Genomic DNA, 15,095 nt, shown 5'->3' with positions numbered 1-15,095 from the left:
GAGATGGATAACATCTCTAACGGTGAGGCTATTAAATATTGGCTCATTTGAAGAATATCTGCAGGTATTTGTCACTAGGTGGTGTTGACAATCATATAGGGCTCTTGCTACACATACATGCGGAGCATCTGTTGGGCATACATCGCTTGTTTACATTCGTATAGCGAATTCGTTTTTAAAATCGGTTAGTTCCAAACCGACTAATAAAAAAACGTTTTCGGCTTCACGAATGAGCCGGTTTGTTGATGTGCGTTATATAGTCTGATTTGTTTATAATTGCGATAACAAATGTAAAGTGTCGACGTCTGATGGCAATATGAGTGCTTGGAGGTAAATTATATTTTTTGTGTACGTATTGTTTTATTCTAAAAGTCTGTTTGTTCGGCATGAAAGCCCATTACTAATTATCAATTCGTTACCAATCAATCATCAGCATTGATGCCTGATTTTTTTATTGTTTTGATTCAGTACGTGGAAATAAATTTATGGTTAAATCTTCTTCTATATCTGTAAAAATGGATTTCTGTCTGTCTGTCTGTCTGATTCTTATGGAGTCGGAAACTCCTGAACCGATCGACATGGAAATTGGTATGTAGGGGATTTTGGAGCCGAGGAAGGTTTTTATGATAGTTCGAGACCCCTCCCCCCTCTCTAAGGGAGCCTGCCATACAAATGAAGGATGAATTTCTGCATAACTCGAAAACTAATCGATCGAATGGAGCCGAATTTGGCATGTGAAGGTTTTATGGGACACGAAACGTTTCAATGGTGAATAGACACTCCTCCCCCTCTCTAAGAGGGCGCTGCCATACAAATCAGGCATAAATTTCTCCATAACTCAAGAACTAATCAATTTTTACTATCTCTCTATATTCTTCGTTCTCCACTTTCTACTTCTTACGCTTTGCTCTGCTCTACATTCTATATTTTATTTTACCCTACTGTCTCTATTTTCTCACCGCCTTTACTTCTTTACTTTATATTCTCAACTTTTCCTACTTTTCGTTCTTTCTAATCCTTCTATTCGCTTTTTTACAGTTTATTCCCTGCTCTTACTCTTTCTTCTTTCCTCTTTCCTCTTTTCTTTCCTTACTCTCTTTATTTATCTTACTCTTCTCTCTCTATTTTCTATTCACTACTCTTCACTTTTATCTCTTTATTCTCAACTCTCTACTCTCTCTCTCACTATTCTCTACTCTCTACTTCCTCCATTCTCTCTATCTTACTCTCTACTCTTTCCACTGGTTACTCTTTCTACTCTCTATTTTCTCATTCTCTACACTCTACTGTATACGTTTTAATTTCTTTTTTCTACTATATTTTACCATAGCTCTATGTTGTACTCTTTGTTCGCGCCACGTGTAGCGAGCGCTTACGTGTTTTGACATGTAGGAACAAATCAATTGAAATCCTCTATTTTGTCAGTAACAGAAATTTTCCATTCACTACTCGAAGCAATTGCTCTCCATTTCATTCCATCGTATCACCCCGCAACGCGCGAGAGCGAGATGAATGGAGTTACAACATTACAAACGAACAGCATCCGAGCGAGCCGAGCGGAGCCTACAGGACAATCACCCCACCAACATCCGACAAACATAAAAACAGCGCACAACGTGGTTCATCATCCCAGTTTTTTCCTAACTACCAACGACAAAGTGGTTTACCAAGTGATGCGTAATTAGTGAAATATAAGAGAAAATTTGGACTCCAAAAACTTGTGTTTTTCAATTTCCACAGTGTGCTTAGCCAGAACCATCCAACCGCAGTTAGCCCGGTTTATGCTTCACTCGTTTTCCTACGTTACTTTCTCTACTCTCTACTATCAAATCTTCACTCTCTCTTCTCAATACTCTTTACTCTCTTGCTCTACACTTTCTGTACCCTTCATTTTCTCTTTTCACCCTCTAGTTTATCTAATCTCTACTGTTTATACTCTACGCTTTAGAGCTTTCGCAGATTGCAGAATTTGTACCGGTCTATAGTTTGGTCGGGTTGGACTGTTAGCCCAACCAAGCCAACTAAACCGCCGGGTTGCCTTGGTTTGAAGCTCAAATTTTACAAAAAAAATACTGAATCCGTATAATGTACCCATATACAAATCTCCATAATGATTAAGAAAACGACCAAACTATCGACCAATAAAATGTCTGTGGTCCGCGAGGGCTCTCACTCTCTATTTTGTACTCTCTTTAGACCCTACACTTTTCATTTTACTTTTTACGTTTTACTCTTTTTCTCTATTTTCTCTACTCACTACTATTTGCTCTCTACTTTCTATTCCCTCTACTATCTACTGTTTGCTCTCGACCCTCTTTTCTTTATATTCTTTTTATCTTACTCTGTACTCTCAATTCTTTACTCTCACTCTCTCTAATCTTTACTCTCTTTCCTTTTTTCTCTCTGCTGTCTGCTATTTGCTTTCTACTCTTTGTACTCTTTTCTCTTCACTCTACACTCTTTACGCGCTCTACTGTTTACTCTCTGCTCTTTAGTCTCTATTTTCTCTACTCACTACTGTTTGCTCTCTACTTTCTATTCTCTCTACTAACTACTGTTTGCTCTCGACCCTCTTTTCTTTACATTCTTTTCATCTTACTCTGTACTCTCAATTCTTTACTCTCACTCTCTCTAATCTTTACTCTCTTTCCTTTTTTCTCTCTACTGTCTGCTATTTGCTTTCTACTCTTTGTACTCTTTTCTCTTCACTCTACACTCTTTACGCGCTCTACTGTTTACTCTCTGCTCTTTAGTCTCTATTTTCTCTACTCACTACTGTTTGCTCTCTACTTTCTATTCTCTCTACTAACTACTGTTTGCTCTCGACCCTTTTTTCTTTATATTCTTTTGATCTTACTCTGTACTCTCAATTCTTTGCTCTCACTCTCTCTAATCTTTACTCTCTATCCTTTTTTCTCTCTACTGTCTGCTCTTTGCTTTCTACTCTTTGTACTCTTTTCTCTTCACTCTACACTCTTTACGCTCTCTACTGTTTACTCTCTGCTCTTTAGTCTCTATTTTCTCTACTCACTACTGTTTGCTCTCTACTTTCTATTCTCTCTACTAACTACTGTTTGCTCTCGACCCTCTTTTCTTTACATTCTTTTCATCTTACTCTGTACTCTCAATTCTTTACTCTCACTCTCTCTAATCTTTACTCTCTTTCCTTTTTTCTCTCTGCTGTCTGCTATTTGCTTTCTACTCTTTGTACTCTTTTCTCTTCACTCTACACTCTTTACGCGCTCTACTGTTTACTCTCTGCTCTTTAGTCTCTATTATCTCTACTCACTACTGTTTGCTCTCTACTTTCTATTCTCTCTACTAACTACTGTTTGCTCTCGACCCTCTTTTCTTTACATTCTTTTCATCTTACTCTGTACTCTCAATTCTTTACTCTCACTCTCTCTAATCTTTACTCTCTATCCTTTTTACTCTCTACTGTCTGCTATTTGCTTTCTACTCTTTGTACTCTTTTCTCTTCACTCTACACTCTTTACGCGCTCTACTGTTTACTCTCTGCTCTTTAGTCTCTATTTTCTCTACTCACTACTGTTTGCTCTCTACTTTCTATTCTCTCTACTAACTACTGTTTGCTCTCGACCCTTTTTTCTTTATATTCTTTTGATCTTACTCTGTACTCTCAATTTTTTGCTCTCACTCTCTCTAATCTTTACTCTCTATCCTTTTTTCTCTCTACTGTCTGCTATTTGCTTTCTACTCTTTGTACTCTTTTCTCTTCACTCTACACTCTTTACGCGCTCTACTGTTTACTCTCTGCTCTTTAGTCTCTATTTTCTCTACTCACTACTGTTTGCTATCTACTTTCTATTCTCTCTACTAACTACTGTTTGCTCTCGACCCTCTTTTCTTTACATTCTTTTCATCTTACTCTGTACTCTCAATTCTTTACTCTCCTTCTCTCTAATCTTTACTCTCTATCCTTTTTTCTCTCTACTGTCTGCTATTTGCTTTCGACTCTTTGTACTCTTTTCTCTTCACTCTACACTCTTTACGCTCTCTACTGTTTACTCTCTGCTCTTTAGTCTCTATTTTCTCTACTCACTACTGTTTGCTCTCTACTTTCTATTCTCTCTACTAACTACTGTTTGCTCTCGACCCTTTTTTCTTTATATTCTTTTGATCTTACTCTGTACTCTAAATTCTTTGCTCTCACTCTCTCTAATCTTTACTCTCTATCCTTTTTTCTCTCTACTGTCTGCTATTTGCTTTCTACTCTTTGTACTCTTTTCTCTTCACTATATACTCTTTACGCTCTCTACTGTTTACTCTCTGCTCTTTAGTCTCTATTTTCTTTACTCACTACTGTTTGCTCTCTACTCTCTATTCTCTCTACTAACTACTGTTTGCTCTCGACCCTTTTTTCTTTATATTCTTTTGATCTTACTCTGTACTCTAAATTCTTTGCTCTCACTCTCTCTAATCTTTACTCTCTATCCTTTTTTCTCTCCACTGTCTGCTATTTGCTTTCTTCTCTTTGTACTCTTTTCTCTTCACTCTACACTCTTTACGCTCTCTACTGTTTACTCTCTGCTCTTTAGTCTCTATTTTCTCTACTCACTACTGTTTGCTCTCTACTTTCTATTCTCTCTACTAACTACTGTTTGCTCTCGACCCTTTTTTCTTTATATTCTTTTGATCTTACTCTGTACTCTAAATTCTTTGCTCTCACTCTCTCTAATCTTTACTCTCTATCCTTTTTTCTCTCTACTGTCTGCTATTTGCTTTCTACTCTTTGTACTCTTTTCTCTTCACTCTACACTCTTTACGCTCTCTACTGTTTACTCTCTGCTCTTTAGTCTCTATTTTCTCTACTCACTACTGTTTGCTCTCTACTTTCTATTCTCTCTACTAACTACTGTTTGCTCTCGACCCTTTTTTCTTTATATTCTTTTGATCTTACTCTGTACTCTCAATTCTTTGCTCTCACTCTCTCTAATCTTTACTCTCTATCCTTTTTTCGCTCTACTGTCTGCTATTTGCTTTCTACTCTTTGTACTCTTTTCTCTTCATTCTACACTCTTTACGCTCTCTACTGTTTACTCTCTGCTCTTTAGTCTCTATTTTCTCTACTCACTACTGTTTGCTCTCTACTTTCTATTCTCTCTACTAACTACTGTTTGCTCTCGACCCTCTTTTCTTTGCATTCTTTTCATCTTACTCTGTACTCTCAATTCTTTGCTCTCACTCTCTCTAATCTTTACTCTCTATCCTTTTTTCTCTCTACTGTCTGCTATTTGCTTTCTACTCTTTGTACTCTTTTCTCTTCACTCTACACTCTTTACGCTCTCTACTGTTTACTCTCTGCTCTTTAGTCTTTATTTTCTCTACTCACTACTGTTTGCTCTCGACCCTCTTTTCTTTACATTCTTTTCATCTTACTCTGTACTCTCAATTCTTTGCTCTCACTCTCTCTAATCTTTACTCTCTATCCTTTTTTCTCTCTACTGTCTGCTATTTGCTTTCTACTCTTTGTACTCTTTTCTCTTCACTCAACACTGTTTACGCGCTCTACTGTTTACTCTCTGCTCTTTAGTCTCTATTTTCTCTACTCACTACTGTTTGCTCTCTACTTTCTATTCTCTCTACTAACTACTGTTTGTTCTCGACCCTCTTTTCTTTACATTCTTTTCATCTTACTATGTACTCTCAATTCTTTACTCTCATTCTCTCTAATCTTTACTCTCTATCCTTTTTTCTCTCTCTACTGTCTGCTATTTGCTTTCTACTCTTTGTACTCTTTTCTCTTCACTCTACACTCTTTACGCGCTCTACTGTTTACTCTCTGCTCTTTAGTCTCTATTTTCTCTACTCACTACTGTTTGCTCTCTACTTTCTATTCTCTCTACTAACTACTGTTTGCTCTCGACCCTATTTTCTTTACATTCTTTTCATCTTACTCTGTACTCTCAATTCTTTACTCTCACTCTCTCTAATCTTTACTCTCTATCCTTTTTACTCTCTACTGTCTGCTATTTGCTTTCTACTCTTTGTACTCTTTTCTCTTCACTCTACACTCTTTACGCGCTCTACTGTTTACTCTCTGCTCTTTAGTCTCTATTTTCTCTACTCACTACTGTTTGCTCTCTACTTTCTATTCTCTCTACTAACTACTGTTTGCTCTCGACCCTTTTTTCTTTATATTCTTTTGATCTTACTCTGTACTCTCAATTCTTTGCTCTCACTCTCTCTAATCTTTACTCTCTATCCTTTTTTCTCTCTACTGTCTGCTATTTGCTTTCTACTCTTTGTACTCTTTTCTCTTCACTCTACACTCTTTACGCTCTCTACTGTTTACTCTCTGCTCTTTAGTCTTTATTTTCTCTACTCACTACTGTTTGCTCTCGACCCTCTTTTCTTTACATTCTTTTCATCTTACTCTGTACTCTCAATTCTTTGCTCTCACTCTCTCTAATCTTTACTCTCTATCCTTTTTTCTCTCTACTGTCTGCTATTTGCTTTCTACTCTTTGTACTCTTTTCTCTTCACTCAACACTGTTTACGCGCTCTACTGTTTACTCTCTGCTCTTTAGTCTCTATTTTCTCTACTCACTACTGTTTGCTCTCTACTTTCTATTCTCTCTACTAACTACTGTTTGCTCTCGACCCTCTTTTCTTTACATTCTTTTCATCTTACTATGTACTCTCAATTCTTTACTCTCACTCTCTCTAATCTTTACTCTCTATCCTTTTTTCTCTCTCTACTGTCTGCTATTTGCTTTCTACTCTTTGTACTCTTTTCTCTTCACTCTACACTCTTTACGCGCTCTACTGTTTACTCTCTGCTCTTTAGTCTCTATTTTCTCTACTCACTACTGTTTGCTCTCTACTTTCTATTCTCTCTACTAACTACTGTTTGCTCTCGACCCTATTTTCTTTACATTCTTTTCATCTTACTCTGTACTCTCAATTCTTTACTCTCACTCTCTCTAATCTTTACTCTCTATCCTTTTTACTCTCTACTGTCTGCTATTTGCTTTCTACTCTTTGTACTCTTTTCTCTTCACTCTACACTCTTTACGCGCTCTACTGTTTACTCTCTGCTCTTTAGTCTCTATTTTCTCTACTCACTACTGTTTGCTCTCTACTTTCTATTCTCTCTACTAACTACTGTTTGCTCTCGACCCTTTTTTCTTTATATTCTTTTGATCTTACTCTGTACTCTCAATTCTTTGCTCTCACTCTCTCTAATCTTTACTCTCTATCCTTTTTTCTCTCTACTGTCTGCTATTTGCTTTCTACTCTTTGTACTCTTTTCTCTTCACTCTACACTCTTTACGCTCTCTACTGTTTACTCTCTGCTCTTTAGTCTATTTTCTCTACTCACTACTGTTTGCTCTCTACTTTCTATTCTCTCTACTAACTACTGTTTGCTCTCGACCCTCTTTTCTTTACATTCTTTTCATCTTACTCTGTACTCTCAATTCTTTACTCTCACTCTCTCTAATCTTTACTCTCTTTCCTTTTTTCTCTCTCTACTGTCTGCTATTTGCTTTCTACTCTTTGTACTCTTTTCTCTTCACTCTACACTCTTTACGCTCTCTACTGTTTACTCTCTGCTCTTTAGTCTCTATTTTCTCTACTCACTACTGTTTGCTCTCTACTTTCTATTCTCTCTACTAACTACTGTTTGCTCTCGACCCTCTTTTCTTTACATTCTTTTCATCTTACTCTGCACTCTCAATTCTTTGCCCTCACTCTCTCTAATCTTTACTCTTTATTCTCTTTTCTCTCTACTGTTTACTCTCTGCTCTTTAGTCTCTATTTTCTCTACTTACTACTGTTTGCTCTCTACTTTCTATTCTCTCTACTAACTACTGTTTGCTCTCGACCCTCTTTTCTTTACATTCCTTTCATCTTACTCTGTACTCTCAATTCTTTACTCTCACTCTCTCTAATCTTTACTCTCTATCCTTTTTTCTCTCTACTGTCTGCTATTTGCTTTCTACTCTTTGTACTCTTTTCTCTTCACTCTACACTCTTTACGCGCTCTACTGTTTACTCTCTGCTCTTTAGTCTCTATTTTCTCTACTCACTACTGTTTGCTCTCTACTTTCTATTCTCTCTACTAACTACTGTTTGCTCTCGACCCTTTTTTCTTTATATTCTTTTGATCTTACTCTGTACTCTCAATTCTTTGCTCTCACTCTCTCTAATCTTTACTTTCTATCCTTTTTTCTCTCTACTGTCTGCTATTTGCTTTCTACTCTTTGTACTCTTTTCTCTTCACTCTACACTCTTTACGCTCTCTACTGTTTACTCTCTGCTCTTTAGTCTCTATTTTCTCTACTCACTACTGTTTGCTCTCTACTTTCTATTCTCTCTACTAACTACTGTTTGCTCTCGACCCTTTTTTCTTTATATTCTTTTGATCTTATTCTGTACTCTCAATTCTTTGCTCTCACTCTCTCTAATCTTTACTCTCTATCCTTTTTTCTCTCTTTTTTTTTGTACTCTTTTCTCTTCATTCTACTCTCTTTACGCTCTCTACTGTTTACTCTCTGCTCTTTACTGTCTACTTCCTCTACTCACTCTATTTTCTATACCTTATTCTCTACACATTACTCTCAACACACTCCTCATTAATTTATACAAATTAGCGACGAGAGAACAACGCAACCGAAGACAATGAAGAACAATTAAACCGAAATTATGAGCGACAGGTGCAATTTTTTGTAATAAGACAGCATAGAATATTTTGAAATACTTTAGTTGGAATCAGTCAGATTTGGTTTCTTCAGCAGCTATTGAAACAGCATAGAATACATTTTAAAATACTTTATTTAAATTCGGCCAAATTTCTTTTAATCAACAATTCAAACAGGAAAATTCCTAATGGGGGTGAATGTTTATCTTTGCTTAAGTCCAAGTCCATCCCTCGGTGTGGTCTTCCATCTGTGTATAAGGAATAATCCTTTTATAAATTTGCAAATCATATATATGAAATAAATACTTAAATCACATACCAATTTTTTTACGCTTGATCCTACGCTTCTCAGGATTCGCCAGGATATTCGCCTAGAGTCTACAAGTGACAAAGAAGAATAATGTTACTTCAAATTTGTTTGCAAATTTGTTTCAGTCGTAAATAAATACTTACATTATATATCCTCTGTGGTTACTTGACTTGAAGCCTTGAACTTTTTTGACCAGCAGCTCAGAACATTTCATGCAAGAAAAAAAACATTAATAAAATCATTATCGAAAAATCGGAATAAAAAATATATGATCAGTATCTCAAATGTATAATGACAATATATAATATAATATATAAATATATAAATATAATATTAAAATCCGCAACAGAAAATAAACAACGAAAAACCCAACCAAAAATCCATAATCAATTTCTAATTACTAAAAAGTCAATAAATACGAACATGAAAACAAGACAATCAACAACAAAGCAAAACAAGGCAACCAAAAATCAACTAAACTCATATTAAAGTCAAAGTAGATCCTGCAATACGAAATGGTAATAAAAACGAAACGCAACAATAACATAGAACGCAATAACAATAGAACAACTCGCAACAAGAAAATCAAATATAACAAACACGCACAATAAAACAACTCAACACAACACAATAACACACGATCACCACTTCATAATTTAGTTTATATGATTAATTTAGAATTAATGAAATACTGATTCCGCCACCTCGCCTACCACAAACAGGAGGAACCTGAAGCAACAACGATTAATGAGGCTCACTCCTCTCATTGCCTTTAGCCGCCGATTCTCCTGTTGAAGCTTATCGTTCATTGCCTTCAATTTCCAGAGCTCTCTTTCGGTCTTTATCCTCCTAAAAATGGCATCTTCAATTTCGGACATGTTGTTTGGTTCCCAATCACACACTTCTTCGTCGTCATAGACAAGATTTGTGTCACTGGGAACAAGCATTGGCGGTGTTTCGTCCTCTATCCATCCTTCGTTCATATCACTGTAGTTCCAAAACCATACCTGGGCGTCGTTGGGAATTAACTGTGGTGGAGATTCATCCTCAATCCTTTCTTCGTTCGAGTCGCTGTAGTTCGAGAACCATTCCCGATGTCTATTCTCCGATTTAAGACCTTTTTTTGCTCCATCTCCAGTCTTCTGGCGGGCATAAGAGCTTTTAGCTATCCTCGGTCCTGTGGGAATCCTCGATGCAACTAGTCCTCGCTTCATTTTGGATGCTTCCGGTGATTATAACTGCTTCTCTCATGTAGTTATAATCATCAGTGAGAAAAGGCAACGTATAAACAAAATGTTTGCTTTGATTGAAAATAAAAACTCAAAATATGATTTCCAGCCTACTTTTGCACATTTTTTTCATTCTGACATCATTTCTTGTGTTGTTGTTTTTCTGTTTCATGAAACATTATTTTTCACACAGCTTGAAAATCCCTTTCTCCCAGAAATTATGTGGTTCTTCAGCGAAAAACACCGATCAAAGTGCTTCATGTAGGATTGCGTTGAACATGAAGGTATAGAATGATTTACAATGATTTACCTACACTAGCAGTCAGCATTAATAAAATTGCTTCGATTCTTGACCGGTCAACTGAAAAAGTTATGTCACTTCATTTTGAATGTGATTTGAAATAAGCTCGTGATTCTTGGATGTGGATAGTGAATTATGTACCAACGTTACTATGCTGACAGTATTAACCATGACAAATACAAATTGTTCTCTTTCATCAGCTGCACTCAATCTGGTGAGACACAGTGAAACACAGAGGCTTACCTGACAGCTGAAGTAGCCTTCTAATCATGGACAGTGATGGCCTATCGAATGAACAGACGGAAAAAGTATTAAAATTCCAGCACATAACCGGTCTGGAGGATATTAATGTATGCCGGGACATTCTGATTCGTCATCAGTGGGATCTGGAGGTAGCTTTCCAGGAGCATTTGAATATACGGGAGGGCGTCCATCTGCGTACGCTTCTGAATCCCGTGCGCCACAGGTCGTGAACGATCGCTTCCTGCAGCATGTTTTCGCAGCCCAGCGCGGACCGGGAGCCCCCGTACCGTCCGGTGTGGGTGGAATGATTGGATAATGACTTCAATCATTACAGTTGTAACCGACCCTTTGGGCGATACCGCGCCTATCCACTGCTTGTGATTATCGCTTTGAGGGCAAACAAAATGGTCATTATGGGTCGCATGGAGGGTCATTGAAATGGCGAAGAACTGATACGACGCATGGAAACCGTTGTCAATGACAATGAAGTTTGGCACAACCAAGCCCGCCAGGATCGATTGGAAAGAGATCTCACACAAACACTGCGCCAACAGCAGGATGATGCATACCAAATGTCGCCACGCGCGGTCCAGGAGAAACAACGTCGGAAACAGAAGGAACTCGAAAAAGCTTTGGCGGCTCAACAGGCAATCGAGGCCGACAAGCTAGTTGAGATGCAGAGGTTGCAAAACATCGAGATGCTCAAAACGGAATTAGCTTCTCAAGTGCCTTCCGAGCCAGAGCCGGGAGCACCCGGCACGATCAGCATAGTCTTCAAACTACCGAGTGGTTTGCGGTTAGAACGGAGATTCCTTGCGTCCCACACCCCACAGGTAAGATATTTGTTTGCTATAGGAAACTGAAAACATGACTATATCATTCGTTTGCTTTTAGGATGTATATAATTTTATTTTCTGCCATCCGGAGGTATCGGACTCGTTCGAAATTACCACTAACTTTCCGAAGCGGGCATTACAGTGTGCTCCAACAGAAGATCCGTTGCCCACATTAGTTGAGGCGGGTTTGAAAAACCGCGAAGTGCTGCTCGTAGCCGATCTGAACGCATAGAGTAAAAGATGCAAATAACGATATGTTGAGTGTGAGCAAAACAATTAAGATTTAAAAGAATGGATTTTGAGACTGGATTGGATAAACATAGGTTTTGAAGAAGACATACTTGCAGAGGAAAGGCAGCAATTTTTGTTTGCCGGGAGTGATGTTTTTTTCCCTTTTACAGAGAAGCTTTTTTTTATGGAAAACCCTTAGCAAGGTTCCAAAATTTACAAAGTTGTCAATAATAAAGTATATAGAGGCGAATGAACTTCAAAGTTTAAAGCCTCTTAAAAACAAAGAAAGAAAGAATAAAACAACGCATTTGATGCCCTGATGTTGTGATTATGTTGGTTTTGTGTTTTGGTTCTCTTCTAAATTGATGATTGGACATTATCCGTGTAATTTAATAAGTATATGCACACGGGCTATCAGCAGCCCTCAGGTCTGGAAGATAGGAGTCTTTTAAGCCTCATGTTTCGCCTGAGAAAACACAATAGTGAGAAAAATTATTCATTATGCTATGTTTTATCAAACAGTTCATATTCCTCAATTATTTAAAGGTGAAATAAAATATTCTTCATGAAATCGGACACTTGTTACTGTAATAAGATGGATAACATCTCCAATGGTGAGGCTATTAAATATTGGCTCATTTGAAGAATATCTGCAGGTATTTGTCACAAGGTGGTGTTGACAATCATATAGGGCTCTTGCTACACATACATGCGGAGCATCTGTTGGGCATACATCGCTTGTTTACATTCGTATAGCGAATTCGTTTTTAAAATCGGTTAGTTCCAAACCGACTAATAAAAAAACGTTTTCGGCTTCACGAATGAGCCGGTTTGTTGATGTGCGTTATATAGTCTGATTTGTTCATAATTGCGATAACAAATGTAAAGTGTCGACGTCTGATGGCAATATGAGTGCTTGGAGGTAAATTATATTTTTTGTGTACGTATTGTTTTATTCTAAAAGTCTGTTTGTTCGGCATGAAAGCCCATTACTAATTATCAATTCGTTACCAATCAATCATCAGCATTGATGCCTGATTTTTTTTATTGTTTTGATTCAGTACGTGGAAATAAATTTATGGTTAAATCTTCTTCTTCTATATCTGTAAAAATGGATTTCTGTCTGTCTGTCTGTCTGATTCTTATGGAGTCGGAAACTCCTGAACCGATCGACATGGAAATTGGTATGTAGGGGATTTTGGAGCCGAGGAAGGTTTTTATGATAGTTCGAGACCCCTCCCCGCTCTCTAAGGGGAGCCTGCCATACAAATGAAGGATGAATTTCTGCATAACTCGAAAACTAATCGATCGAATGGAGCCGAATTTGGCATGTGAAGGTTTTATGGGACACGAAACGTTTCAATGGTGAATAGACACTCCTCCCCCTCTCTAAGAGGGCGCTGCCATACAAATCAGGCATAAATTTCTCCATAACTCAAGAACTAATCAATTTTTACTCTCTCTCTATATTCTTCGTTCTCCACTTTCTACTTCTTACGCTTTGCTCTGCTCTGCATTCTATATTTTATTTTACCCTACTGTCTCTATTTTCTCACCGCCTTAATCTTTACTTTATATTCTCAACTTTTCCTACTTTTCCTTCTTTCTAATCCTTCTATTCGCTTTTTTACAGTTTATTTCCTGCTCTTACTCTTTCTTCTTTCTTCTTTCCTCTTTTCTTTCCTTACTCTCTTTATTTATCTTACTCTTACACTACACTCTCTATTTTCTATTCACTACTCTTCACTTTTATCTCTTTATTCTCAACTCTCTACTCTCTCTCACTATTCTCTACTCTCTACTTCCTCCATTCTCTCTATCTTACTCTCTACTCTTTCCACTCCTTACTCTTTCTACTCTCTATTTTCTCATTCTCTACCCTCTCTACACTCTACTGTATACGTTTTAATTTCTTTTTTCTACTATATTTTATCATAGCTCTATGTTGTACTCTTTGTTCGCGCCACGTGTAGCTAGCGCTTACGTGTTTTGACATGTAGGAACAAATCAATTGAAATCCTCTATTTTGTCAGTAACAGAAATTTTCCATTCACTACTCGAAGCAATTGCTCTCCATTTAATTCCATCGTATCACCCCGCAACGCGCGAGAGCGAGATGAATGGAGTTACAACATTACAAACGAACAGCATCCGAGCGAGCCGAGCGGAGCCTACAGGACAATCACCCCACCAACATCCGACAAACATAAAAACAGCGCACAACGTGGTTCATCATCCCAGTTTTTTTCTAACTACCAACGACAAAGTGGTTTACCAAGTGATGCGTAATTAGTGAAATATAAGAGAAATTTTGGACTCCAAAAACTTGTGTTTTTCAATTTCCATAGTGTGCTTAGCCAGAACCATCCAACCGCAGTTAGCCCGGTTTATGCTTCACTCGTTTTCCTACGTTACTTTCTCTACTCTCTACTATCAAATCTTCACTCTCTCTTCTCTATACACTTTACTCTCTTGCTCTACACTTTCTGTACTCTTCATTATCTCTTTTCACCCTCTAGTTTATCTAATCTCTACTGTTTATACTCTACGCTTTAGAGCTCTCGCAGATTGCAGAATTTGTAACGGTCTATAGTTTGGTCGGGTTGGACTGTTAGCCCAACCAAGCCAACTAAACAGCCGGGTTGCCTTGGTTTGAAGCTCAAATTTTACAAAAAAATACTGAATCCGTATAATGTACCCATATACAAATCTCCATAATGATTAAGGAAACGACCAAACTATCGACCAATAAAATGTCTGTGGTCCGCGAGGGCTCTCACTCTCTATTTTGTACTCTCTTTAGACCCTACACTTTTCATTTTACTTTTTACGTTTTACTCTTTACTCTTTAGTCTCTATTTTCTCTACTCACTACTATTTGCTCTCTACTTTCTATTCTCTCTACTATCTACTGTTTGCTCTCGACCCTCTTTTCTTTATATTCTTTTTATCTTACTCTGTACTCTCAATTCTTTACTCTCACTCTCTCTAATCTTTACTCTCTATCCTTTTTTCTCTCTGCTGTCTGCTATTTGCTTTCTACTCTTTGTACTCGTTTCTCTTCACTCTACACTCTTTACGCTCTCTACTGTTTACTCTCTGCTCTTTAGTCTCTATTTTTTCTACTCACTACTGTTTGCTCTCTACTTTCTATTCTCTCTACTAACTACTGTTTGCTCTCGACCCTCTTTTCTTTACATTCTTTTCATCTTACTCTGTACTCTCAATTCTTTGCTCTCACTCTCTCTAATCTTTACTCTCTATCCTTTTTTCTCTCTAC

At 37.5% G+C, this 15,095-nt stretch overlaps 1 pseudogene; it reads left to right on the top strand.

Annotated features, from left to right (window-relative positions):
• The first annotated feature begins 10,734 nt into the window (after positions 1-10,734).
• LOC129773591 (FAS-associated factor 2-like) lies at positions 10,735-11,816 on the top strand (annotated as a pseudogene).
• The last annotated feature ends 3,279 nt before the right edge of the window (positions 11,817-15,095 follow it).

This window comes from Toxorhynchites rutilus, chromosome 3, assembly GCF_029784135.1.
Source record: "Toxorhynchites rutilus septentrionalis strain SRP chromosome 3, ASM2978413v1, whole genome shotgun sequence".
Taxonomy (NCBI): Eukaryota; Metazoa; Arthropoda; class Insecta; order Diptera; family Culicidae; genus Toxorhynchites; species Toxorhynchites rutilus.
The sequence above is the reverse complement of the archived record's forward strand: the minus strand, read 5'-3'. Positions and strand labels throughout refer to the sequence as shown.